This window comes from Heterodontus francisci, chromosome 13 (genome assembly GCF_036365525.1).
Source record: "Heterodontus francisci isolate sHetFra1 chromosome 13, sHetFra1.hap1, whole genome shotgun sequence".
Taxonomy (NCBI): Eukaryota; Metazoa; Chordata; class Chondrichthyes; order Heterodontiformes; family Heterodontidae; genus Heterodontus; species Heterodontus francisci.
The window spans coordinates 95,493,681-95,521,677 of record NC_090383.1 but is presented as its reverse complement, the minus strand read 5'-3'; the positions used below and the strand labels follow the sequence as shown (position 1 = coordinate 95,521,677).

At 42.7% G+C, this 27,997-nt stretch overlaps 1 protein-coding gene across 4 annotated transcripts in view; it reads left to right on the top strand.

Moving 5' to 3' along the window:
* Positions 1 to 27,997, top strand: part of ppm1ba (protein phosphatase, Mg2+/Mn2+ dependent, 1Ba) — a 181,373-nt gene that overhangs the window by 23,891 nt on the left and 129,485 nt on the right. Inside the window, exon 2 of one of the 4 annotated variants that reach the window (XM_068045214.1) lies at positions 23,205 to 23,389. The exons of the other annotated variants lie outside the window; for them this stretch is intronic. The gene's annotated coding sequence lies outside the window, so the exon portion shown is untranslated. The remainder of the gene's footprint in view (positions 1 to 23,204; positions 23,390 to 27,997) is intronic. 4 annotated transcript variants of the gene reach the window in all.

The window sequence follows — 27,997 nt, the reverse complement described above, 5'->3', positions numbered from 1 at the left end:
GTAGTCCTCGGGTGAAGGTGCTAAATTGGGGGAAGGCTAATTATAACAATATTAGGCAGGAACTGAAGAATTTAGATTGGGAGTGGCTGTTTGAGGGTAAATCAACATCTGACATGTGGGAGTCTTTCAAACGTCAGTTTGGCAAGTTTCGGGAGCCTTGGATAACACGGGATATTGTGAGCCTAGTCAAAAAGAAAAAGGAAGCATTCGTAAGGGCTGGAAGGCTGGGAACAGATGAATCCTTTGAGGAATATGAAGACAGTAGGAAGGAACTTAAGCAAGGAGTCAGGAGGGCTGAAAAGGGGTCATGAAAAGTCATTGGCAAACAGGATTAAGGAGAATCCCAAGGCTTTTTATACGTATATAAAGAGCAAGAGGGTAACCAGGGAAAGGGTTGGCCCAGTCAAGGACAGAGGAGGGAATCTATGTGTGGAGCCAGAGGAAATGGGTGAGGTACTAAATGAGTACTTGGCATCAGTATTCACCAAAGAGAAGGACTTGGTGGATGATGAGTCTAGGGAAGGGAGTGCAGATAGTCTGGGTCATGTCGTTATCAAAAAGGAGGAGGTGTTGGGTGTCTTGCAAAGCATTAAGGTAGATAAGTCCCCAGGGCCTGATGGGATCTACCCCAGAATACTGAGGGAGGCAAGGGAAGAAATTGCTGGGGCCTTGACAGAAATCTTTGTCTCCTCGTTGGCTATAGGTGAGGTCCCAGAGGACTGGAGAATAGCCAATGTTTGTTTAAGAAGGGTAGCAAGGATAATCCAGGAAATTATAGGCCGGTGAGCCTTACGTCAGTGGTAGGGAAATTATTAGAGAGGATTCTTCGGGACAGGATTTACTCCCATTTGGAAACAAATGGACTTATTAGCGAGAGGCAGCATGGTTTTGTAAAGGGGAGGTCGTGTCTCACGAATTTGATTGAGTTTTTTGAGGAAGTGACAAAGATGATTAATGAAGGAAGGGCAGTGGTTGTTGACTAAATGGACTTCAGTAAAGCCTTTGACAAGGTCCCTCATGGCAGACTGGTACAAAAGGTGAAGTCACACGGGATCAGGGGTGGGCTGGCATGATGCATACAGAACTGGCTCGGTCATAGAAGACAGGTAGCAGTGGAAAGGTACTTTTCTGAATGGAGGGCTGTGACTAGTGGTGTTCTGCAGGGATCAGTGCTGGGACCTTTGCTGTTTGTAGTATCTATAAATGATTTGGAGGAAAATGTAGCTGGTTTGATTACTAAGTTTGCGGACGACACAAAGGTTGGTGGAGTTGCGGATAGTGATGAGGATTGTCAGAGGATACAGCAGGATATAGATCGGTTGGAGACTTGGGCGGAGAAATGGCAGATGGAGTTTAATCCGGACAAATGTGAGGTAATGCATTTTGGAAGATCTAATACAGGTGGGAAGTATACAGTAAATGGCAGAACCCTTAGGAGTATTGACAGGCAGAGAGATCTGGGCGTACAGGTCCACCGGTCACTGAAAGTGGCAACGCAGGTGGATAAGGTAGTCAAGAAGGCATACGGCATGCTTGCCTTCATCGGTCGGGGCATAGAGTATAAAAATTGGCAAGTCATGCTGCAGCTGTACAGAACTTTAGTTAGGCCACACTTCGAATATTGTGTGCAGTTCTGGTCGCCACACTACCAGAAGGATGTGGAGGCTTTGGAGAGGGTACAGAAGAGGTTTACCAGGATGTTGCTTGGTCTGGAGGGCATTAGCTATGAGGAGAGGTTGGATCAACTCGGATTATTTTCACCGGAACGACGGAGGTGGAGGGGTGACATGATAGAGGTTTACAAAGTTATGAGTGGCATGGACAGAGTGGATAGTCAGAAGCTTTTTCCCATGGTGGAAGAGTCAGTTACTAGGGGACATAGGTTTAAGGTGCGAGGGGCAAAGTTTAGAGGGGATGTACGAGGCAAGTTCTTTACACAGAGGGTGGTGAGTGCCTGGAACTTGCTGCCAGGGGAGGTGGTGGAAGCAGGTACGATAGCGACGTTTAAGAGGCATCTCGACAAATAGATGAATAGGATGGGAATAGAGGGATACGGTCCCCGGAAGTGCAGAAGGTTTTAGTTTAGACAGGCATCAAAATTGGCGCAGGCTTGGAGGGCCGAATGGCCTGTTCCTGTGCTGTACTGTTCTTTGATTACTTCAGTTAAAAAGGCTTTGTATCTATTTATTTAGATCCTTTGGAAAAAGTTTTCTTCTCAATTAGCTTCCATTTATGGAGTACTATATTAATCAGAGGATAGGAGGAAGTCACGTGTTTGTTCCTTTTGTAATAGTATTGAGCCCTTGCTGAGTTTTGTTGCTTGTGAAGATTGTTGCCTGCCAGTTTATTGATACACATCTGTTAACACAACAGCATAAATTTTAGGGCAGCTAAAAAAAACTGTTCCGGCTCCCTCTTTATAGCTCGCAAATATAATTTACTTTCTGTTTACCTCCTTTTGTAATATTGGTACCTTAATTTTTAGTTGGCTCATGACCTATTTCCCTTTTTTTGCTGAAGACTCTTATCTTCTGCTTTAGAATTGACAGCTGTGGATACACTGGATGTGTGTGACTGCTGATAATGTTTATAAAAATAAATACGGCTGATGATGTTTATAAATTGTCAGGACACAGAATATATTGTAGACTACTATATAACTAGGAGAGACCTGCAAAACTTTTAAGGTCAAATTAGTATCTTCATTATAACCATACTTCTTTAAATACAGGATTTCTAGTTATTCAAAGACTTTAACAGATTCAAACCTTCTCACTCTGGAAAAAGCTACATAAAGCTATCCATGTGTAAAAACAGGCCTGGGAATATAAATACAAATTTTGTCAAGCTTCTGGCCTTGTGACTTGTTGATTGTAGTTATAGAATATAAAAGTTTAATTGGGAACTGTTTTCTCCTGAGTTGAAAAGGCAGGTTTACATCTAATGGGGCTCAATATTATACAAGGAATAAATACTGTATTTCCTTGAAATCTGCCTGTTTTAATTTATGCATCTATCATCAAAGAAAACAGTTTCCTAACTGCCGGTCTTGTTCCACGATAAAGTCCTGTTTTGAATTCAAGTTTCATAGCAACCTCATAACTGCTTCTTCCTTGAGTCTAAGTTTGTGCAGTGGCATGCTCATTTGGAGTTAGTGTGTAGAAACTCGAGGGTATTCACTGTTATCATTATCTTTGTCTATAGAATCAACACTGATGTAATCTTTTAATTCATCTGACAGCTTTTCCAAATCTTTTTCATTCAAATCTAGTGAGTCTTCATTTTTAGTGCGAAGAATAGCTTTCGAATATTAAGTTTATCAAATAATTGTCCCCTACCATTTTGCCACACTTAACCAATTCCATCATCTTATCCCCTCTGTGCCATGCCATCCTCTCCCCTCCCTGCCATCCCTCTCACACCATCCCCATCCTGCTCTTTCCATCCCTCATCCCTCCCATCAATCCCACCCCATCCTTCGTGGAAACAATCTCTCCAGCCAGGGTAACTTTGTTGTTGGGCTCCCTTACTTTCCTCTGTTTTTGTTCTCCAACCACCCCAGCCTATTGCAGCTGCGACCAACTGTTGGCAGCCGCACATGTGTCACGTGCTCCAGTCCTTCACGTCCCCCATATGCCTTCGTGTTCGCCAGGCGCTGCCCACCAAATAAATGCATCAACAGTTGAGACCCTTATACTGATCAATCAAAATAGTCTGGACAGACAAAAACCACGTATTATTATAGATGTAGGAAGTTGAATTAACACAAATTGACCTGTTAACGTGCATCTAAAAAGGAAGTTTGGCTGTGAAAAAGCTATGTTTAAGAGACCTTTATGTTGCCTGATGTGCAATCCATTGTATAATTTCAGAATACATGTTACATAGCCTGGTCTTTCAGACACGAGGCAGCAATGCAGTTTCCAAGCATAGATGTCAGCATTCAGCGGGCAGCACTGTTTGTTTTTCATGGTCGGTGTCATCAAATGTTCAACAATAAGTACAGAATCTAGTTTTAGAAAGGTGCTGGCGAGGATAGAAAATTGAATCCTGTGCTGGGTTTTGAAGTACAAAGGAAGCTTTGGTAGGGGGTGACCACCGCACAGTCCTCGAAGAGACCAAGTCGCGTTTACATACTGTGGATATCCACCATCTACTACCGTGCTAAGTGGAATAGGGTAAGAATAGATGTTACAGTTTCCAACTGGGCATCTTTGAGGTTCTGTGGGCCATATGCAGCAAAAGAATTTGTTTTCTAGTACAATCTGCAATCTCATGCCCAGAGCACGGTTTTTTCATAGTTATTAACTGATTATCCTTTCTTTATATCTGTTCACTCTGCCTTCTGCCAGCCCATCCTCTGTTGTATCACATCAGGCCTTTGTATATTTTCTGGTTCCGTCATTATTTTATCAGTCTAATTTTTACTCCCACTCCCCCACCACCCACTACAATTCTCCTTCACTGCATGTGGACCTTTCTAAAAAGTCATTAGAAATATAGAAGCATAGAATATAGGAGCAGGGGTAGGCCATTCGGCCCTTCGAGCCTGCTCTGCCCATTATGATCATGGCTGATCATCCAACTCAGTAACCTGTTCCTGCTTTCCCCCCAAGAGCTATATCTATAGAAACATAATTTTTGTTTTAATCAACAATGGTTTCAAGGCCATCATTAGACTAGCTTTTTTTAAATTCCGGATTTAGTAATTGAATTCAAATTCCACCTTCTGCTGTGATGGGATTTGAACCCATGTCCCCAGGTCTCTGGGTTATTAGTGCAGTGACAATACCACTACGCCACTGCCTTCCCTACATTGTTCGCAGACGTGCGAGGGTGAGGCCAATATTGATTGAATAAAATTTACTGTCCCAAAAACTGCTTTATATCTTAAAAATTGGTTTGGCCTGTTTGAAGTGAGATAGGTAATAGGAAGATGAATAATTACGTGCAGTTGAAATGGTGATACCCAGCTGTCAAGTCCAGGAAAGTCCCAGGTTCACTTCCGCTCTGCTGAATTTGCTAATCCTTATTGGGGCAGCGATGACCACTACAAATAGCCTCAGCAGTTCTCATCATGGGAGGAGTGTTATCTGTGTTAATGTTGACCATTTAGGATCATATGTGATGAATGGTTGCTTGGGCAAGGTGCCAGAAGATAGCTGATACCTGTGAAACTGCCCTGGCATTAGCTGCTCCTTCCAGCAGAGGATGCGTTGACAGCATCGTTTTCAAACTAGGGATCCCAATTCGTAAGAATTCTCTGATCTGGAGTTGGTATACAACAATATCTTGAGAAATTTATATTTTTTGATTTATTAGAACGCCATTTCTATTGCTTTGTACTGAGTTACTGCATGGACAGCACTTTTCTTTGGACATGTCATTATTTTTCAGGGTGATATTTGCCTCTGTGTTGAGGGAGAAAGTTTAGAGGTGGGAAGGCAAGAAATGACACAATTGGTACACCATCCCACGGCAAATGACTGCAGATACTGACAATTCAGCTTTCTTGCAAACTAGTTTTGTTCAGATATAACAGCATTTAATGCTTAAAATAAACTATTCGGAGATCCAAGAAAAAATATATTTTCTTTTTTCCCTCCTAAAAAGTGGGGGTGTGGGAGCAGTAGAAAGGATATTTTTAATATGCCTTAAACTTGAATATGTATGTCATGCATTAGAAGACATTTGGTGCACAGAATCTAGTATACAGTAACCAAATTGCACTCAGATACTTGTCCTTTTGCCTGTACATAATTTACCCATGCTTTTTAATGCATTAGTGGTAAGCTGATTCCACCTTAACGGGTAGAGCAAAGAGCATCCTTGAATTAGCTCAATGTGTGTCATGGAGTACATTGATTCTTGGTCATTCTGTTGCCTCCTTGGAGCAGGTAACTAAAGTGGTTACATGAATTTGTTGGTCCAGTTTCATTTGTGGTTCTGCTTATACTGACAAATGTCTAAGTGCGTGCTTGTGTAATGATACTATAAGTTTCAGAGGGTATCAAATTACTGCTATCTGGGGCCAGCATAATTTGGTCAGTGAGAGTAAAATGGTGATATTCAGAAAGTGACACTACAGTTGTAGGAACAGCATAACCAGATTCTTTGTTCCTTATTTAAAAGGTAGCACTAGCAGCAAGGCTGCCTCTTCAAAAGTGCTGTTTCTTTGAGTAAACACTGGGTATCACTAAGTAACTGTAGCTTGAATTTTCTTTAACTTCAGTTCATAGCACATCTACATTGTAGTCCTACATTGCACAGTAATCCAGTAATGTGCTTAAACTCCACTTTTCTTGCATTACCTTGAAAGGTCTTGTATGATTTTTAAAATGGTATGCAAAAGTTATGTAAGACTTGAAATGAAAATTATTGATAGCTTATATATTTGGGTAGTATGCTGCAGAGGTTTCAGCCTCTTTTATGTCTTTTGTATTATTTAGATTTAAATATTGGGTTTAGGTCACTTCTGAGTAATACAAGATGATTTTGTAGTCCTTTTTAATTTTGCAGTAATGTAATAGTTGTGTGAAAATTTGGTCCTCCAGGTTACTTAAGTTTGGATAAGACATTCAGCAGTTATGAACACCCAACTGACTGACTGATTAAACATTAAAACAAAGAGGCTTTGCACTTGCAAAAAAAGTATGTATGGAAAGAGAAAAAGTCAATTGTCTGTCAAGCTCATTTCCTGCAGAAACCACAAGTCGTTACATGGACTCTGCCCAACCACTAAATCTCTTGGAAGAGGCCGCCTAGTAGTAAAGGTTAGTAAACCTACAAGGAGAAGCAATATAAAATTTTGTCCCAATCCCCAAGGGCAATGGAGCAAAACTCGAGAATATTAATTCACCGTTACAGTCAAAACTTGGATACATATAGAATACCATCGTAGTGTTGGTTGAAAGTTTTGATTCCTATCCGTGCTTACATTCTGGGGTAAATCAGGGCCTGACCTGATGGGGAGTCTCACTGCCCTTTGTCGTTGAGTCAGGTCAGGCTCAAAATCTGTGATGCTATTGAAGTATAAATGCAGTTTTAAATTCTGAACAGTTGATTCAACAAGTGACTTAGCATGGTCTTAGCAGTGCATGAACCCTTGTACTCTGCATCATTCCAAGAGACACTTAAATTCAATGAAGATTGTGCTGCTGATAGTGCAGCATTTTTACTGAGCGCATTTAAACTGGTGGCATGTACTAAGACCCAGGGGAAAAGAAAAGGCACTTGTCAATAGTCTTAAAATGGCATTTTAAAATGCTAGCTGTGAGACCTCCAGGTTATTGGAGCCAATGAAGCAATACATGCCCATCCTTTAAGTTTCAGTTCTGATTTTTTTTTATTGGTACATGGGATGCGAGCATCACTGGCCAGGCCAGCATTTATTGCTCATCCTTAATTGCCCTTGGGAAGGTGGTGATAAGCTGCCTTCTTGAACCGCTGCAGTCCATGTGGGATAGGTACACCCACAGTGCTGTTAGGAAGGGACTTCCAGGATTTTGACCCAGCGACAGTGAAGGAACGGTGATACAGTTTCAAATTGGGATGGTGTGTGGCTTGGAGGGGAACAAGCAGGTGGTGTTCCCATGCATCTGCTGCCCTTGACCTTCTAGGTGGGTAGAGGTCGTGGGTTTGGAAGGTGCTGTCTAAGAAGCCTTGGTGTGTTGCTGCAGTGCATCTTGTAGATGCTACACACTGCTGCCACTGCGTCGGTGGTGGAGGGAGTGAATGTTTGTGCATGGGGTGCAAATCAAGCGGGCTGCTTTGCCCTGGATGTGTCGAGCTTCTTGAGTGTTGTTGGAGCTGCACCAATCCAGGCAAGTGGAGAGTATTCCATCACACTCCTGACTTGTGCCTTGTAGATGGTGGACAGGCTTTGGGAAGTCAGGAGGTGAGTTACTTGCCACAGGATTTCTAGCCTCTGACCTGCTCTTGTAACCACGTTATTTATATGGCTACTCCAGTTCAGTTTCTGGTCAATGGTCACCCTCAGGATGTTGATAGTGGGGGATTCAGCGATGGTAATGCCATTGAATGTCAAAGGGAGATGGTTAGATTCTCTCTCGTTGGGGATGGTCATTGCCTGGCACTTGTGTGGTGTGGATGTTACTTGCAACTTATCAGCTTAAGCCTGGATATTGTCCAGGTCTTGCTGCATTTCTACACGGACTGCTTCAGTATCTGAGGAGTTGCGAATGGTGCTGAACATTGTGCAGTCATCAGCGAACATCCCCACTTCTGACCTTATAATTGAAGGAAGGTCATTGATGAAGCAGCTGAAGATGGTTGGGCCGAGGACACTACCCTGAGGAACTCCTGCAGTGATGTCCTGGAGCTGAGATGATTAACCTCCAATAACCACAACCATCTTTCTTTGCGCTAGATACGATTCCAACCAGCGGAGTGTTTTCCCCCTGATTCCCATTGACTCCGGTTTTGCTAGGGCTCCTTGATGCCATCCTTGGTCAAATGCTGCCTTGATGTCATGGGCAGTTAACCTCACCTCATTTCTTGAGTTCAGCTCTTTTGTCCAAGTTTGAACCAAGGCTGTAATGAGGTCAGGAGCTGAGTGGCTGTGGCGGAGCCCAAACTGAGTGTCAGTGAGCAGGTTATTGCTAAGCAAGTGCCGTTTGATTGCACTGTCAACGACACCTTCCATCACTTTACTAATGATTGAGTGTAGACTGATGAGGCGGTAATTGTCCGGGTTGCAGTTGTCCTGCTTTTTGTATACAGGACATACGTGGGAATTTTTCCACATTGCTGGGTAGATAGCTGTACTGAAACAGCTTGGCTAGGGACACGGCAAGTTCTGGAGCACAGGTCTCCAGTACTAGTGCCGGAATGTTGTCAGGGCCCATAGCCTTTGCAGTATCCAATGCCTTCAGTTCTGATATTATAACTAATTGCACATGGATCACACTTTTAACATGCCGAATTGCTTGGCTAAAACTGAGTCAAAACAATGATAGAAAAGGAATTAGAGGAGTTGACCAAAGGCTTAGTTGAAGAGATGCATTTTGATGAGCATTTTGTAGATGGGGAAAATATAGCTTGGTGGAGAGGTTTTGGGAAGAGTTCCAAATTGTGGGTCCAAGGTTCTGCCAGTAATGGTGGGAAGGGGTGTGGTGGGGGTCAGAGTGCAAAGGACATCAGTCAGAATACTGTAAGGGGTTTGGTGGCCTTGTAAATCTGAAGAAGTTACTTTGATATCCATGGAAGGATTTGCAATTGATAATGAGGATTTTGAATTCAGTCTGTTGGAGTCTGTTTTTTCTCCCTCTCCTGTCTGTCTCTTCCTCCCTGCTTTCTAATTCACTCTCTAATTCCTTGAGCCTCTTGATTTAATTTCCTACATCTGAATTTACTATTGCATTCCATATACACTTCGGAATAGCAGCCCTTCGGGTATTCTCCGCCATTTAACTTCTTCATGACTGATGTGCACCTGAACTCCATTTGCCCATCTTTTTTCCATATCCTTTGCTACTCGTGCCTAACAAAGATCTAGTTCAGTCTCAAAAGCTCCAATTGTGGGGTGAGAGTTCTAGATTTCTACTACACTCTGGAAAAAGTGCTTCCTGATTTCTGAGCCTACCTCTAATTTCAAGATATGCTCCCCTCTTCTTGATTTCCCCCATCAGTGGAAATAGTTCTCCATATCTATTCTATCAAATCTTATATACTTCAATCAGATTACTCCTCAATCTTCTATACTTAAGCCAAGTGGATGACCTCACACCTGCCCACATGAAACTCTGTCATAGTTTTGCTCCCTCCCTGAATCTGTGTCCTTCTGCAACTCCCTGCTCCCATCTGTAGCACTTATTGACCCTCCTAACTTAGTGTCATCTGCAGACTTGGATATACAACTCTGTTCCTTCATCCAAGTCATTCTTTCTTTTGGGCCTCCTTATTTCGAGAGACAATGGATACGCGCCTGGAGGTGGTCAGTGGTTTGTGAAGCAGCGCCTGGAGTGGCTATAAAGGCCAATTCTGGAGTGACAGGCTCTTCCACAGGTGCTGCAGAGAAATTTGTTTGTTGGGGCTGTTGCACAGTTGGCTCTCCCCTTGCGCCTCTGTCTTTTTTCCTGCCAACTACTAAGTCTCTTCGACTCGCCACAATTTAGCCCTGTCTTTATGGCTGCCCGCCAGCTCTGGCGAATGCTGGCAACTGACTCCCACGACTTGTGATCAATGTCACACGATTTCATGTCGCGTTTGCAGACGTCTTTATAACGGAGACATGGACGGCCGGTGGGTCTGATACCAGTGGCGAGCTCGCTGTACAATGTGTCTTTGGGGATCCTGCCATCTTCCATGCGGCTCACATGGCCAAGCCATCTCAAGCGCCGCTGACTCAGTAGTGTGTATAAGCTGGGGATGTTGGCCGCTTCAAGGACTTCTGTGTTGGAGATATAGTCCTGCCACCTGATGCCAAGTATTCTCCGAAGGCAGCGAAGATGGAATGAATTGAGACGTCGCTCTTGGCTGGCATACGTTGTCCAGGCCTCGCTGCCGTAGAGCAAGGTACTGAGGACACAGGCCTGATACACTCGGACTTTTGTGTTCCGTGTCAGTGCGCCATTTTCCCACACTCTCTTGGCCAGTCTGAACATAGCAGTGGAAGCCTTACCCATGCGCTTGTTGATTTCTGCATCTAGAGACAGGTTACTGGTGATAGTTGAGCCTAGGTAGGTGAACTCTTGAACCACTTCCAGAGCGTGGTCGCCAATATTGATGGATGGAGCATTTCTGACATCCTGCCCCATGATGTTCGTTTTCTTGAGGCTGATGGTTAGGCCAAATTCATTGCAGGCAGACGCAAACCTGTCGATGAGACTCTGCAGGCATTCTTCAGTGTGAGATGTTAAAGCAGCATCGTCAGCAAAGAGGAGTTCTCTGATGAGGACTTTCCGTACTTTGGACTTCGCTCTTAGACGGGCAAGGTTGAACAACCTGCCCCCTGATCTTGTGTGGAGGAAAATTCCTTCTTCAGAGGATTTGAACGCATGTGAAAGCAGCAGGGAGAAGAAAATCCCAAAAAGTGTGGGTGCGAGAACACAGCCCTGTTTCACACCACTCAGGATAGGAAAGGGCTCTGATGAGGAGCCACCATGTTGAATTGTGCCTTTCATATTGTCATGGAATGAGGTGATGATACTTAGTAGCTTTGGTGGACATCCGATCTTTTCTAGTAGTCTGAAGAGACCACGTCTGCTGACGAGGTCAAAGGCTTTGGTGAGATCAATGAAAGCAATGTAGAGGGGCATCTGTTGTTCACGGCATTTCTCCTGTATCTGACGAAGGGAGAACAGCATGTCAATAGTCGATCTCTCTGCACGAAAGCCACACTGTGCCTCAGGGTAGACGCGCTCGGCCAGCTTCTGGAGCCTGTTCAGAGCGACTCGAGCAAAGACTTTCCCCACTATGCTGAGCAGGGAGATTCCACGGTAGTTGTTGCAGTCACCGCGGTCACCTTTGTTTTTATAGAGGGTGATGATGTTGGCATCGCGCATGTCCTGGGGTACTGCTCCCTCGTCCCAGCACAGGCATAGCAGTTCATGTAGTGCTGAGAGTATAGCAGGCTTGGCACTCTTGATTATTTCAGGGGTAATGCTGTCCTTCCCAGGGGCTTTTCCGCTGACTAGGGAATCAATGGCATCACTGAGTTCCGATTTGGTTGGCTGTATGTCCAGCTCATCCATGATGTAGCATCATCCAAGTCATTAATAAATAGTAATATGGTGAAAGGTTGAGGTCCCAGGACCAAAAATATAATAATGAATAGCCAACATGGATTTCAAAAGGGAAAGTTTTGCTTGACCAATCACATTAAATTCTTTGAAAAGGCGACAAAGAGTAGGCAAGGGTAATTCAGAAGGTGTAATACATTTAGAGTTCCAAAATGCCATATAGTAGTCTCATGAAAAAGGTCAGAGCAGCCAGAGTCAGGGCACAGTTATCAGAATGGATAACTAACTGGTTAAAAGAAAACGCAGTAGGGATAATGGATGACTATTTAGAATGACAGGATGTGGAAAGTGAGGTCCCACAAGGATCAGTGTTGGAACCACTGTTGGTCACAATTTATACTTTGGAATCAAAAACACAATTTCTAAATTTATGGGTTACAAAAAATTGGGAGGGATAGTCAACACTGAGGAGGACTGCAACAAATTACTAGAAGACATTAATAAACTTGAATGGACAAACAATTGGCAAATAAATTTCAACATAGTTAAGTGTGTGGTATTATGTTTTGTTAAGAAAACTAAGGAGCTCACATATTGCATGGAAAATAGGAATCGAAATTGGGTAGAGGAGTAAAGGGATCTGGGAGTACAAATACACAAATTATTAAAAGTTGTGAAGCAAGTTAATAAGGCCATAACAAAAACCAGCCAAGCACTAGGGGTTATTTCTCAAAGGTTGGAATTAAAAAAATAGAGATGTTATGCTAAACTTGTGTTGAACCTTGGTTAGACCACACTTGGAGTACTGTGCACAGTCTGGTCGCCAAATAGAGAGGGTGCAAAAATTATTTACAAGTGTGATGCTCAAACTGCAAGGTTAAACCCGTAAGAAAGACTTAGATTTATGTAGTGCCTTTCATGACCTTGGAATATCCCAAAGCACTTTACACCCATTGAATTACTTTTGAAATGTGGTCACTGTTGTAATGTAGCAAAGTGGCAGCCAATCTATGCACTGCAAGCTCCAAGAATCTTTGCATAGTTACAGTATAGAAGGAGGCCAAAGATAAAAGCTCAAAGTCTGTGGACCTGAATTGGAGGTAAATGGTGAGGCTGACCCAGAGCAAGCTCCTTGTAATTTTGATTTAGCAAAGAATATACTCTTGGTACCTAAATTTAGTGAGGAGGGAGTAGAAATGTACTTAGTGTCATTTGAGAAAATTGCCATGAATCTGGATTGGCCTAAATCATCATGGTCAATGCTCCTACAGAGTGTTTTCGTAGGAAAGCTTTGGAGGTATACTCATCTCTTTCAGAAGAGTACTCACGGGATTATGACAAAGTAATGACTACTGTTCTCAATGCCTATGAGTGGTACCAGGGACCTACAGACAAAAGTTCCGATATTTGAAAAGGAAACAGGGCCACACATAGTGGAATTTGCATAGGACTTGGAGAGGCTTAGGAAAGTGATTCTGATGGAAGAATTCAAAAACAGTGTCCCTTCTGGAATAAGGTCTCACCGGGAAGAACATAAAATAAGGGAAGCCTCAGTAGTGGCAGATGATTATGAATTGATTCATGAGCTGTAGTCACAGGCCCCAATTTGGAAACTTTTTCAGAGAAATTGGAGAGAATTTTGGCGGCGCAGTGGTTAGCACCGCAGCCTCACAGCTCCAGCGACCTGGGTTCAGTTCTGGGTACTGCCTGTGCGGAGTTTGCAGGTTCTCCCTGTGACCGCGTGGGTTTCCGCCGGGTGCTCCGGTTTCCTCCCACAGCCAAAGACTTGCAGGTTGATAGGTAAATTGGCCATTGTAAATTGCCCCTAGTGTAAATAGGTGGTAGGAGAATGGTGGGGATGTGGTAGGGAATATGGGATTAATGTAGGATTAGTATAAATGGGTGGTTGTTGGTCAGCACAGACTCGGTGGGCTGAAGGGCCTGTTTCAGTGCTGTATCTCTAAATAAATAAATAAAAATAAATAAGATAGGAAGTTCGATGATGAAAAGAGACCTTGTTCTATTGAGAAAGATGGCAAAGGTAAAGACACAGAAACTCCTCAAGTTAGTAAAAGAGAAAGTCCGGAGGACAAGTTTGGTTCAAGGGGGCCAACATGCTATTTTGTCATAAGAAAGGTCATGTGAAGGCTGAGTGTTGGAATTGGAAAAAGAAGCCTGTTGTATTTGTACAGTCTCCCTCAGGAAATACTGTCTTAGCGGGTAACATTCACGACAAGCAGGTAGTTTCTCCCACATTCACTGTTATGAGTGAATCAGGTTGCAGAAAACTGTGGCAGTTTTCTGTTTGAGGGTGAAGTATCCGCACTTCAATCTGGTGAGGCAGGCAAGTCAGTTGTTATCCTTAAAGATACAGGGGCCGTACAGTCACTGATGTTGGCAGGTGAAATGAGTTTCTTCCCCGGTAGTTCACTGAATGCAAAGGTGTTAATTCAGGGGATTGATGGAACCTATTTACCTGTTCACATTTTAAATAAACCCTATATAAGGGATTTGGTCACTGGTCCTGTTAGCATTGGTGTTGTTCCTAGTTTGCCGATCGAGGGTGTGGATTTTCTGCTGGGAAATGACTTGGCTGGGGATAAGGTATTGGCGTCTCCAGTGGTTTCGGTGAAGCCAGCTGTGGCTGTTGAAATTGAGGTTTTGCAGGAAGAATTTCCTGCACTCTTCTGAATTGTGTTGTGACTAGGTCCCAGACTCATAGGATTGAACAAGATGAGATGAATTCAGTTGTTGTGGAGGACAATTTGGGTGTTTGGTTGGCTGAAGTATTTTTCAAGGATTTGGATGGGGATGTTTGTGTGAAAGGCTCCAAGGCTAACAGTGGGGAATTGTTTAGTGGATCTTCCTTGATTGAGGCACAACAGACAGACCCTGATTTAGGAGCTTGTCTCAGACGGCATGTTCTGAGACAGAGGCTGAAAAGATCCCTGAGTGTTATTTTGTTAAGGATGACATTTTTATGACCTCCCCAGATGCTCGCTGATGAGGATTGGGATATAGTCTATCAAGTTGTTACCCCTCCTTGCTACTGCAGTGAAATTTTGAGAATTGCTTATGACATTCCAGTTGCAGTTTATTTGGCACATTTTTTTACCGGCCGAAGGTGTACAGGGAATCTGTAAGACATGTTACATATGTCAGATGTTTGGGAAACCACAGCCTTTGATTAAGCTAGTCCCATTAATTTTGATACCTACATTTGATGGACTATTCCGTAGGGTTCTGGTGGATTGTGCTGGACCCTTACCTGTAACTAAGTTGGATCATAAGTGTCTCCTTACCATCCTGGATTTGTCCACTTGATTTCCAGAGGCAGTACCATTGAAGAAGATCACGGTGAAAGATGTGATTTTGCAGTTGGTCCAGTTTGTCACTAGCTATGGGTTGCCAAAAGAAATTCAGTCTGACCAGGGTTCAAATTTCACATTCGGGTTCACTGTTTTAAAATAAGTGGTCGCCTTTTTAAGACTGAGATGAGACATTTTTTCTCTCAGAGGGTCGTGAGTCTTTGGAACTCTTCCTCAAAAGACAGTGGAAGCAGAGTCTTTAAATATTTTTAAGGCAGAGGTTGGTAGATTCTTGATGAGCAAGGAGGTGAATGAATGGTTTTTGGGGGTAGGCGGGAAAGTGGAATCGTGGTTACAATCAGAACACCACGATCTTATTGAATGGCGGAGCAGGCTCGAGGGGCCAAGTGGCCTACTGCTCCGAATTCGTACGTTCGTATTTCAGGAGGTCACATGTAATTTAGGAAAGAAGTAGCTCAAGTCATCCGCAGTCCCAAGTTGCTAGGGAGAGGTAACACCAAACCCTAAAGAGTATGATTTGGGCTTATTGTTTTGAGTATCCCCAAGATTTGAGCAAAGGGATATAATTTTTGTTATTTGTAACAGGGACACACCTGTTGGTCTGCTGGTTTCAGTTCCTTCGAATTGGTCGGTGGGCATGAGATTAGGGGCCCGCTTAAACTCATTAGGAGCGATTTTAGGCACAGAAGGAGGAAACTACCCTCTGACAGTGTCAGAGTTCTCAAACACTTGTGTGATGGCCAGAGAACATCTCAAGGCTTCTCAGCAGGTGATGAAAGCACAAGCACAAGAATAGCTAAGGCACGTAGTTTTAAGCCTGAAGATAAGGTGCTAATCTTGTTGCCTTTGCCTGTGAATCATTGAAAGCTAGGTTTAGTGTGCCATACTGTATCAAAAGGAAACTCCGTGATGTGAACTATGTAGTTAATATCCCAGACAGATGAAAGAGTCAAAGCGTATGTCATGTGAATATGCTGAAGAGGTACTATGAACCCCCCCCCCCCCTCCCCCATGAGCATAGTCAGCTCGTAGGTGTAGCACAGTTGGCAGAGAATGTAAATGCTGATACTGGTGCACATTATGAACCAGTTGAGCCTGGGACAAGAGTTCTGAAATTGAGCCTCCTGTGGTGAAGCTGCTGAATGCAGAGGTATTGGAGGGTCTGGATGAGGTGCTACAACTGCTACCTGAAGAACAGAGGAAAGACATAGCTGACCAATTGAGGGACTATAAGCCTGTATGCGCAGATAAGGCAGGTCATATTTCTCCAGGTGTTCATGAGGTTGATGTAGGGGATGCTAAACCAACTAAATAAAAACCCTGCAGATTCAATCTCAGCAAATTGGCCAGTGTCAGGGAGGAGGTTCAATAAATGTGAAGTCATGATATAACTGAATCCAGTAGTTGGAGTTCTCCTGTTATTCTGGTATCAAAACTGTTCTCAAAGATTCTGCATTGATTACCAAAGCATTAATGTGATAACTAAGATGGACTTTTGTCCAATCGCAAGGCGCGAGGATTGTATTGATAGGATGGGAAACTCGGCCTTTGTTAGCAAGATTAATTTGCTTGAAGGATATTGGCAAGTCCCCTTGATGACCAAGCCAAAGAAGTTTCTGCTTTTGTGATAGCAGATGGACTGTTCGAATGTAAAGTTATTCCAGTTGGTATGAAAAATGCACCAGCTACATTTTAAAGATTAACCAATCATGTGATTGCTGAATTGAGTAATTGTGTTTTGTACATCAATGATCTTTTGGTGTACAGCGACATGTAGAGTGATCATGTCTGATATTTGAGAGCTGTATTTGACAGGGTGGCCAGAGCTAACCTTGTCATAAACCTGGCAAAGAGCAGGTTTGTCACTTCCTTATTTAGGACATATTTATTTAGGTCAAGGTCAGATGCTTCCGTGAGAGTTCAAGGTTCAGGTAGCAATAGACTTTCCTGTACCCGAGACAGAGAAAGAAGTGTTAAGATTTCTGGGTATGTATGGGTTCTATAGGATATTTGTTCGGAATTTCAGCACAGTTGTACTCCATTGACTAATTTGTTAATGAAAAATGTGAAGTTCGAATGGTCAGAATCATGCCAATTGACATTTAAGAAGTTGAAGGCCATTTGATCAAGGAACCAGTTCTTGCAGCCCCATTCAAGGTGGCTGTAAACGATAGTGACGTAGGGATAGGAGCGGTGCTGCTCTAAGAAGGTGCTGGTATGGAACGGCCTGTTAGCTATTTCTCTAGGAAGCTTAATCAGCATCAAAAAAGTACTTTGCCATGGAGATAGTGTATTTAAGTCTTGTACTGGCTCTACAGCAGTTTAATGTATATGTAACCAACAGTCAGAGGGAAATACTAATCTATATAGACTAAAACCCACTTGTGTTTCTTGAAAAGTTCAGAACTAAGAACCTTAGGCTGTTCCGCTGGGGTTTGATGTTACAACAGTTTACGCTAAAAATTGTGCATGTTGCAGGTGAAAACAATGTCATTGCTGATACTCTGTCCAGAATTTAAAGAAGGGGTGTAAGAGAGAAGGAAAGCTCTGAGTTATGATATTTGAATCCTGCTCCTTCTAATTGGTTAAACCCTTATGAATTTGTAAATATATGTATAATTGTGGAATGTGAAAATGTAACCTGTACAGTATGTAATAAGCTATTTGTTTAAAATGTTTATGATGAAACTTGCTGTATTTCTAAATTGTTGTCAGGAAAACGTTAATACAGTAAATGATGAATCCCGTGGTTTAGAAGACCAGTGCAGGAGTATGTGCAGACTGTTGTCTGAACAGAGGACTTGTTGATTTCTGATAGGAGTGAGAACTGGTTGGAACCAGATAAGACCTAGAGTTATTTGACCAGATGCGTGTGACTAGAGCTAGCCAAGCTCAGATTAGAAGATTGCAGAGTTGAAGCAGGCTGCAGTCTGTTGGACAGACAAATTGCAGAGAGAGAAAGCTGAATCTGGGAGTTGGCCACCAGCAAATCTAGCTGTTTTCAGTTACTTAAGGTAATACTGGTGGGAGCCATCAAAGCTGCTGTGAGCAGAATTAAGGAAGTCTGGAGTGGTGTGCAGTTTTGGTGGAGACTATCCTTGTGGAGTTTGGGAGTGCAGGGCAACTGCTTTCGGATAAAAATCAGGGACTGCATCTTGGAAGACTGGATCAGGAGATCTACCTGAAGAAGTTCAGAATTCTGCAGGTGTTTGTGGCTGTAACAGGTGCAAAATATGCTGAGTGGACTGCTGAGTAAATCAGTGAGATTTATCTTTGTTGTATCTGATTAATTTGTGGTTAATGGATATTTTTTGGGCTGGAGGAAGATTTGTAGTGGAGTTCCCCAGGGGTCAGTGTTGGGACACTTGCTCTTCCTGATGTATATTGATGACTCAGACCGTGGTGTACTGGGTACAATTTCAAAATTTGAGGATGAAATGAAACTTAGAAGCATTGTGAACTGGGAGGAGGATAGTATAGAACGTAAAAAGGACATAGAAAAGCTGGTGGAATGGGCGGACAAGTGGCAGATGAGGTTCAATGCGGAGAAATGTGAAGTGATACATTTTGGTAGGAAGAACATGGAGAGACAATATAAAATAAAGGGTACAACTCTAAAGGGTGTGCAGGAACAGGGGGACCTGGGCATACATGTGCATTGGTCATTGAAGGTGGCAGGACAGGTCAAATGAGAGAGCGGTCAATAAAGCATACAGTAACCTAGGCTTTATTGATGGGGGCATTGAGTACAAGAGCAAGGAAGTTATGTCAAACTTTATAAGACACTAGTTTGACCTAAACTGAAGTATTGCGTCCAGTTCTGTGCGCCGCATTTAAGGAAAGATGTGAAGTATTGGAGAGAGTGCAGAAAAAAATCACTAGAATGGTTCCAGGGGTGAGGAACTTCATTTATGAAGATAGATTGGAGAAGTTAGGACTCTTTTTTCCTTGGAAAAGACAAGACTGAGAGGAGATTTGATAGAGGTTTCAAAATCATGAGCAGTCAGGACAGAGTAGTTGGGGAGAAAGTGTTCCCACTTGTGAAAAGATCAAGAACGAGAGGATGCAGATTTAAGGTAATAGGCAAAAAAAGCAGTGGTGACATGAGGAAGAACTTTTTCACACAGTGAGTCATTAGGATCTGGAATGCGCTGCCAGTGGAGGCAGGTTCAATTGAGGCATTCAAGAGGGAATTAGATAGTTATTTGAAAAGGAAGAAAGTACAGGGTTGTGGGGAGAAGGTGGGGGAATGGCACTAAATGAATTGCTCACTCAGTCGGTGCAGACATGATGGGCCGATTGGCCGCTTCCTGTGCTGTAACAATTCTGTGATTGACTGTGAATTTATGTTTAATTTATGTTGATTTTGTCTTGATAAAGTAAAATTTATAAAAGTGAAATCTTGCCCTTTTTTTATTGAGGTCTTTCAGTAAATTCTGTTCTTTTGGTTTGTTGATCTCCACGGGGATCATAACACACCACCCTCGTAGTTGGTGAGTTTGAGGTCATTACCACTTGCTGCGTTTAAAAAAAAAAGTGCTTCCTCCTATCCCCGCCCCCCCCCCCCCCCCGGGTATCTCCTGTTCAAAACCTTAAATCTGTGTCCTCTAGTCCTTGTATCACTAGCTAATTAGAACAGCTTTTCTTTGTATCCCTTATCTAAACCTGTTGTAAGCTGTACACCTCTATCAGATCTCCTCTTAATCCCTTTTGCTCCATGGAGAACATCCCCAGCTTCTCAACCAAACCTTGAAGCTAAATTCCCCCACCCCTGGAACCGTTCTCGTAAATCTTTTCTGCACCCTTTCTAAAGCAGTCACATGCTTCCTAAATGTGGTGCCCAGAATTGGGCACAGTCCTCCAGTTGAGACTAAATCAGTGGTTTGTTTATAAAGGTTCATCATAACTTCCCTGCCTCTATTTATAAAGTCCAGAATTCCATATGCCTTTTTAACCTGCACATGCACTTCCCAGACTCTCATTTCCTGTATCCACTTTAGAATTATACCTTTTATTTTCAATTGCCTCTCCTTGTTCGTCATACCAAAATGTATTACTTCACACTTCTATGCACTAAATTTCATCTGCCATGTGTCCACCATTCCACCTGCCTGTCTATCTTTAAGTCTATCACTATCCTCCTCATAGTACTTCCAAATCTTGAGTCCTTGCAAATTTTCAAATTGTGTCCTGTACGCTCAAGTTTAAGTCATTAATCTAGAACAAGAAAGACGGTGATCCTAGTACCGACCCCTGGAGAATCCCACTGTATACCTTCAATCCTGGAAGCAACCGTTCACCACTGCTGTCTGTTTCCTGTTACTCAGACAACTTTGTATTCATGCTGCCACTGTCCTTTTTATTCCAAGGGCTTCAACTTTGTACACAAGCCTGTTATGTGGCACTTTATCAAAGGCCTTTTGGAAGTCCATGTATACCACATCAACCGCATTATCCTCATCAACCCTCTGTTACTTTGTCACAAAAGTCAATCAAGTTCGTTGAACACGATTTGTCTTTAACAAATCTGTGCTGCCTTTCTTTAATTAATCCACACTTTTCCAAGTGACTGGATTATCGTTTCTAAAAGCTTTCCCACCACCAAGGTTAAATTGATTGGCCTGCAGTTGCTGGGTTTATTCTTAAAACCTTTTTTGAACAAAGATGTAACATTTGCAGTTGTCCTCTAGCACCATCCCTGTATCTAAGGAGGATTGGAAGATTATGACCAGTGCCTCCACAATTTCCATCCTTTCCTCGGTATCCTTGGATGCATCTGATCCTGTCCTGGTGACTTATCAACTTGTAAGTACAGCCAGCCTTTCTAATACCTCCTCTTTATCAATTTTTAGCCCATCCAGTATCTCAGCTATCTCCTCTTTCACTATGACTTGGGCGCGTCTTCCATGGTAAAGACAGATGCAAAGTACTCATTTAGTATTTCAGTCATGCCCTGTGCCTCTACGTTTAGATCCCCATTTTGGTCCCTAATCGGCCGACTCCTTTTATTACCCTTTTACTATCCTATGCTTAAAGAAGACTTTTGGATTCCTTTTATATTAGTTGCCAGCCTCTTCTCAAACTCTCTTTGCTTCTCATTTCTTTTTTCACTTCCCCTTTGAATTTTCTATGTTCAGCCTGATTCTCACTTATATAATCAACCTGACATCTTTTTTTTGCTTCATCTTACTATCTCTTTAGTCATCCAGGGAGCTCTAGCTTTGGTTGTCCTACCTTTCCCTCTTGTGGGAATGTACCTCAACTTTACCCCAGTTTTAAAGTTAGCCCATTGTTCTGCTACAGTTTTGCCTGCCAATCTTTCATTCCAGTTTACCTGGACCAGATCTGTGTTCTCACCATTGAAATTGGCCATCCCCCATTAATTATTTTTACTCTGATTGCTCTTTGTCCTTTTCCATAGCTAACCTAAACCTTATAGTACTATGATCACTGTCTCCTTAATGTTTCTCTACTGGCACTTGATCCACCTCATTCCCCAGAACCAGATCTAGCAATGCTTCCTCCTTCTTTGGGCTGGAAACATACCGCTGTAGAAAATTTTCCAGAACACACCAGAAATTCTTCCCCGTCTCTGCCCATTGCATAATTACTATCCCAGTCTATATAAGATAATAAAAGTCCTTCATTATAACTATAGTTTTTGCACCTCTCTGTAATTTCCCTGCATGTTTGCTCCTCTAAATCTTTCCCACTAGTTGGTGTCCTATAGAATGCACCCAGTAATGTAATGGCACCTCTGTTGTTTCTTAATTCTAACCAAATAGATTTTTTCATTGAACCCTCTAGGATATCTTCTCTCTCCAGCACTGTAATATTATCAATCAATACACCCCGTGCCACCCCAACTCCTCCCCCCACCCCCAGCCCCCATCTCCTTTCTTTCCTGAATACCTTCTAAACAACAATGTGATAATGACTGGATAATCTGATTTAAAAAAAAAAATTATGTTGATAGAGGGATAAATATTGGCCCGGAAAATATGAAAAGGCTGCGTCCCTTTTCTCTTGAAAAGCGAAGGCTTGAGAATTTGCCTAATAGAGGTCTTTAAAATTTCGAAAGGTTTTGATAGACACAAAGAGTGTATCTAAATGTGGAGAAGAGTAGCACCAGAGGGCATCAATATAAGATAGTCACCAAGAAATCAAATAGGGAATTCAGAAGAAACTTCTTTACACAGAGTGTGGTGAGAATGTGGAACTCACTACCAGAGGGAGTAGTTGAGGTGAGTATTCTAGATGCATTTAGGAGGAAGCTAGATGAACATATTGGGGAGAAGGGAGTAGAGGATTATGCTGATAGATGGGGAAGGATAGGAGAATCGAGGGGAGCATAAACACAGGCATAGAGTTGTTGGGACAAATGACCTGCTTCTGTAGTGTATATTCTGTGTAATTCTAGATAGAACAGCTCGCTCTGGAACACCATAGGTCGCATTGGCCCATTCAGAGCTCGTACTCTTTAAATCTCTTTTGTCTCCTGCCTTCGAGCCAATTTCCGGCACAAGTCAAAAGGCTCCATCCAATTCTGTGCGCGCTCATTTTTGGTAATGGTCTCTAGTGTGAAACCTTATTGAATGTCTTCTAAAAATCCATATAGATAAATCCATAGACACCTCCTTATCTAACATACTAGAGACCTTCTCAAAAAATGCAAATAGAAGAGTTAGACGTGACACCCTTAACAAAACCATGCTAACTCTTAGCAGCTCACATTTGTTCAAATGCTGAGTCCCTCAATCCTTAATGATAGATACTTGTAGCTTCCCCACAACAGACTAACTGACAGGTCTGCAGTTACTTTGTTTCTTCTCCCATCCTCCCTCCATCAAGAGAATTTTGAAAGATTATAGCTAATGCTTCTGAAATCTCCTCACCTTTTTAATTCCCTGGGATGGAACGCATCAGGTCTTGGAGATTTATCTGTTCCATCATAGTCTACATTTTTTTAATTTTACGTTGAATCTGAAAAGTTCCTCCTCCAAAATTATTTTTAGTTTTCTTTAATCATTGATATTTTATTCTCCTCCACTGTGAAAACAGATAAAAAGCACTTGTTTGATAAATCTGCCATTGCCTTGTTATCCATTATGCTGTCACCTGTGTTTGTCTTTAAAGGGCCCACATCTGCCTAATATTAGCCTTTATATTGCAGATGACACAACTTGGAAGGATTGCAGATGACACAAAACTTGGAAGTATTGTGAACTGTGAGGAGGAAAGTGTGAAGTGATACATTTTGGCAGGAAGAATGATGAAAGACAATATAAAATAAAGGATACAATTCTAAAGCGGGTATAGGAGCAGAGGGACCTGGGAGTATATGTGCGCAAATCCAGGGTAGGTCAAGAAAACCGTTATTAAGGCATACAGGATCCTGGGCTTTATAAGTAGAGGTGTAGAGTACAAAAGGAAGGAAGTTATGGTGAATCTTTATAAAACACTGGTTTATCCTCAACTGGAGTATTGTGTCCAATTTGGGACACAATCCTTTAGGAAGGATGTGAAGGCATTGGAGTGGATGGGGATTTGGGACTAGCTGAGTTGCTCTTACAGAGAGCTGGCACAGACACGATGGCCTGAATGCCTTCCTTCTGTGCCATAACCATTCCATGATTCTGTGATATTACCTGCAAGTTGTTTTCATATTCCCTTTTTGCAGCTCCTAATGTTTTCTTTGTGTCCTTTGTTGTTTTCTATATTTCTTCTGGTCTGTTAGATTCCCACTTTTCTTGCCATTTGTGTAAGTCACTTCCTTTAGGTTTGTACTACATTTTACCACATCTGTTGACCATGGTTGCTTCACCATACAAGTGGAATATTTGTTCTTTTGAATAGGAGTCTTTAGTGGTCTTTTATTGTCTCAATACTTTTTGTTTTAAATATCTTACACTTCTTTCTGGAGGTTTACCTGTTAACAGTGCAGCCCAGTTTAGGGTTTAGTTTGTCTCATTCCTTCATAGTCAGCCTTACTTAAGTTAAAAACATTTTTTATGTACATCTTTCTGCTTCTCAAAATTAACGCCAAACTCTATCATGTTATGGTCACTGGTTGCAAATGCTCCCTTAAGTCAAATTTATAAATGAATTCTGGCTTGTTATTCATACTGAATCTCATCTGACTTTTTCACTTAAGGGTTCTAAAAATATTGTTTTGATTAAACCATCCTGATACAGTCTAGCCATAACATTGTCATTACCTGATCTGTTTTGCATCCCCCAGTCTATCTCAAAATTAAGATTTCCAAGTATAACTGCTTTGTCTTTGCTACATGCTTCTCTGAACTCAATATTTAGGCACCTTCCTACTGCATCACTTCTGTGAGGAGTTTGATCGAGAACTCCCAGAGGTGTGCATCCTTTTCTATTAATCCTGCCTTAGATGTTTCCACTGCTTGCTCACACTTAGTGATTTTTTTTTCAACTACTGTAATAATTGTCTTTCGGCAATATTGCTGCCTCTTTCACTATTTCACTGTCCTTTCTAAAAACCTTACAGCCTGGAATATTAAGCTCCCATTCATGCCCAGCTTGTAGCTGGGTGTCTGCAATTGCTACTGTGTTGTAGTTTTCTTTTGTGGTTTTGATTATTTTTTTCCTTCATTTATAAAAAATGAAATTCTTTTAACATATAAAATTGATGAAAAATTTGAGAGTAACATTTAAGTGTGAAGTTAATTAGGGATGAAATAAAACTATTTTTGAATGTTAGCTGCTCCAGTATCTACTTTTTCCTGCAAATTCATAGTTGTGACTGCATGTATATAGGAAAAATACTCAGAACGTTTGTTTTACTTAGGGCAGTAATTTGGTACTTTACAAAGATTGCAAATGGCCTTTGATCAAGATGTTATGCTAATACTTGATGGAACAAAAGTTTTAAACTGGTACTAGAAGCTGTGCTTGGGGGACACCGGCGGTAACTGCAGGAGTGGGAAGAGAAGCCATTGAGAACTGATTCCCTGGCTTTGATTAGATAGGTAAGAATGGCACCAGGCGAGTGCAGCCCCACCCAGCTGGATGACTGTGATGATGTGTTGCAGGAGGATGCTGTTTTCAACTGTATTAAAGGCTGCAGACAAGTCGAGAAGGACAAGGAGGGATAGTTTGCCTTTGTCACAGTCACATAGTATGTCATTTGTGACTTTGAGAGCAGTTTTGGTACTGCGGCAGGGGCAGAAACCTGATTGGAGCGATTCAAACTTGGTTTTCTGGGAAAGATGAGCACAAGTTTGGGACATGATCAAGGACTTTGGAGAGGAAAAGGAGATTGGAGATGAGCTGTTAGTTTGCAAGGATGGTGGGGACAAGGGTTGGTTTTGTGAGGAGAGGGGTGATGATGGCAGCTTTGAAGGAGAGAACTGAACCTGAAGAGAGAGAACCATTTACAATATCAGCTAATGTGGGAGCCAGGAAGGGAAGTTGAGTGGTCAGCTATTTAGTGGGAATAGGGTTGAGAAATGAGAAATCGAAGTCCAAGGATTGATCCTTGAGGGACACTAGAGGTAACTGTGAGAATGGGAAGGAAAGCCATTATTGGTGATTTGTCTGGCTATGATTAGATGATTTAAAAAGTGGAACCAGGTAAGTGCAATAGGCAGCTGATTGTCTCAATCTTGGAGCACCTTACACTTGTTGAAGGTGCAGGTGGAGTATACAATGGAGAGGGGTTTAACAAGATGGCTTACAGCAGAGAAAAGAAGCTGGGGGTTATTCTTGCATTCCAGGATGATCCTGGAATAGTAAGCAGTTTCCATAGACAAGAGCAGGACCTGAGTGCTTTAGGAAGACTGCATTCTTCAAGCCTCCATACAGTGGCTGATCATGTTGGCATATTTGAGATTCACTGTGGGGAACCATGGGTGTGAATCTGAATCCTACTGTTCAATAGCTTATTGTTGTAGAGTCATAGAGAGATACAGCACCGAGACAGGCCCTTCGGCCCACCGAGTCCGTGCCGACCATCAACCACCCATTTATACTAATCCTACATTAATCCCATTTTCCTATCCCACATCCCCACCTTCCCTCAATTCTCCTACCACCTACCTACACTAGGGGCAATTTTTTTTTACAATGGCCAATTTATCTATCAACCCGCAAGTCTTTGGCATGTGGGAGGAAACCGGAGCATCTGGAGGAAACTGACACGGTCAAGGAGAACTTGCAAACTCCATACAGGCAGTACCCAGAACCGAAACCAGGTCGCTGGAGCTGTGAGGCTGCGGTGCTAACCACTGCGCCGTAGTTGAAGCACATGTATCAATGACAATTTTTAAGGGTTATGATTAATATTGTGTACCCATTGCCATATTAGATGCTTTTGAATTTTTTTGTATGGGTATTGCCAGCATGAAAAGGGCAGTTTAGTAATCAATCTTGTGATCCAACACTCTTTACTCGTTTCACACCTACATTTGCCAACACAGTGAGCTCCTGATCTGGATTGTGTCAGCTACAAAGTAGAAAAGTGCCTTTTGGAATAGGCCATGGTAAACTGATGCTGTTGCTTTGCTTGGCCAATAATCGTTGATTGCAGTCATGCAGATATCTACGGTTATCCACTTTGTCCTACTGCCCATTTAGAGGGAAATATGTAGAACTGAGGGGGCACACAGAAGAAAATCGAGATAGATGAATGATCAACATTAATTCTCTTTTTAATTATATTGTTTTGCAAACTACCCATCAATGTTCTGAATTTGCCATGATTTCTCAAAGCAAGAGGATAGAAATCTAGGAAATACAAATATTGTATTTAATGGTGTTGAGTTTTTTCAAACAAAAGATGATCTGTGCAGTTTCAGACTGTTATGATTACAAAGTGATTCCTGACTGCACTGGCCTGCTGACGTCATCAGCGTGCACCAAGCTGCGCACATGCGCAGTTATATCTTGCCAGGACTTAGTGGTGCATGCGCGGAATGATGGCATCATGCAGCTCTAACATCTTGGCGAATCCGTGCCAGGTCCATCTTCACGCATGCGTGATAAAGTGTCATCGGGTATCCAGCCCCTCACTCAGCTGGAGGAAGCGGCTGAATGGGAAACTTTGAGGCTGGAGCTCTACCCCCCTCACTCCAGGCCTCGACGCTTCCTCCCCTCAGCCGCTTGCTCTAGACCTCGCTGCTCCCCTCCTCTCCCCTGACCAGTTGTTCCTCGCTTTGCGCCACCCCACTCTCCAGCCTCTCGCCCCCCCCCCCCCCCCCAGCTGCTAGCTCGAGGCCACGCCACTTCCCTCTTCTCAGCTAGTCGCTCCTACATCGCCCTGTCACCCCTTGCTTCTTTGGGCGGCGCGTGGAGACTGATGAACCGTGGGAGCACGTGGGCGTGAGGAGGGAAGTGGCGCTGCCCAGAGCTTGCAGCTGGGGGGGTGGGGTGGTGCGGTGCGGGGGAGCGAGCAGCCGGAGAGAGGGTTGCACGAGCGGGGAACAATCAGCCAGGGAAGTGGGGGGAGCAGCGAGGTCTGGAGCGAGTGGTTGGGGGAGTGGGGAGCGGCTGCTGGGAGGAGAGGGAGAAAGCGAGTTGCCGAGGGGGGACAGTGGCCAGTGGGGCGGGAGCTAGTAGCTGCGTTCGGCTGAAATCAGTCCTGGTCAGTCATATAAATAAATCACAATAAGGAATTGGCAGCACATTTTATGCTCTGCCCAATTTTCTTTTCTAATTCACTATCTTCCAATGTAAATTTAATCATAAAATTCCTTTTGTATTTAATAGGATTACTGGAATATTAAATGGATCTGAGGATTACAGTTATTATCCTATAACTACATAGTAGCATATTACTGGGCGTCACCCAACTTAATGTAAGGTTAAAATAAAAGCAAAATACTGCGGATGCTGGAAATCTGAAATAAAAACAAGAAATGCTGGAATCACTCAGCAGGTCTGGCAGCATCTGTGGAAAGAGAAGCAGAGTTAACGTTTCGGGTCAGTGACCCTTCTTCG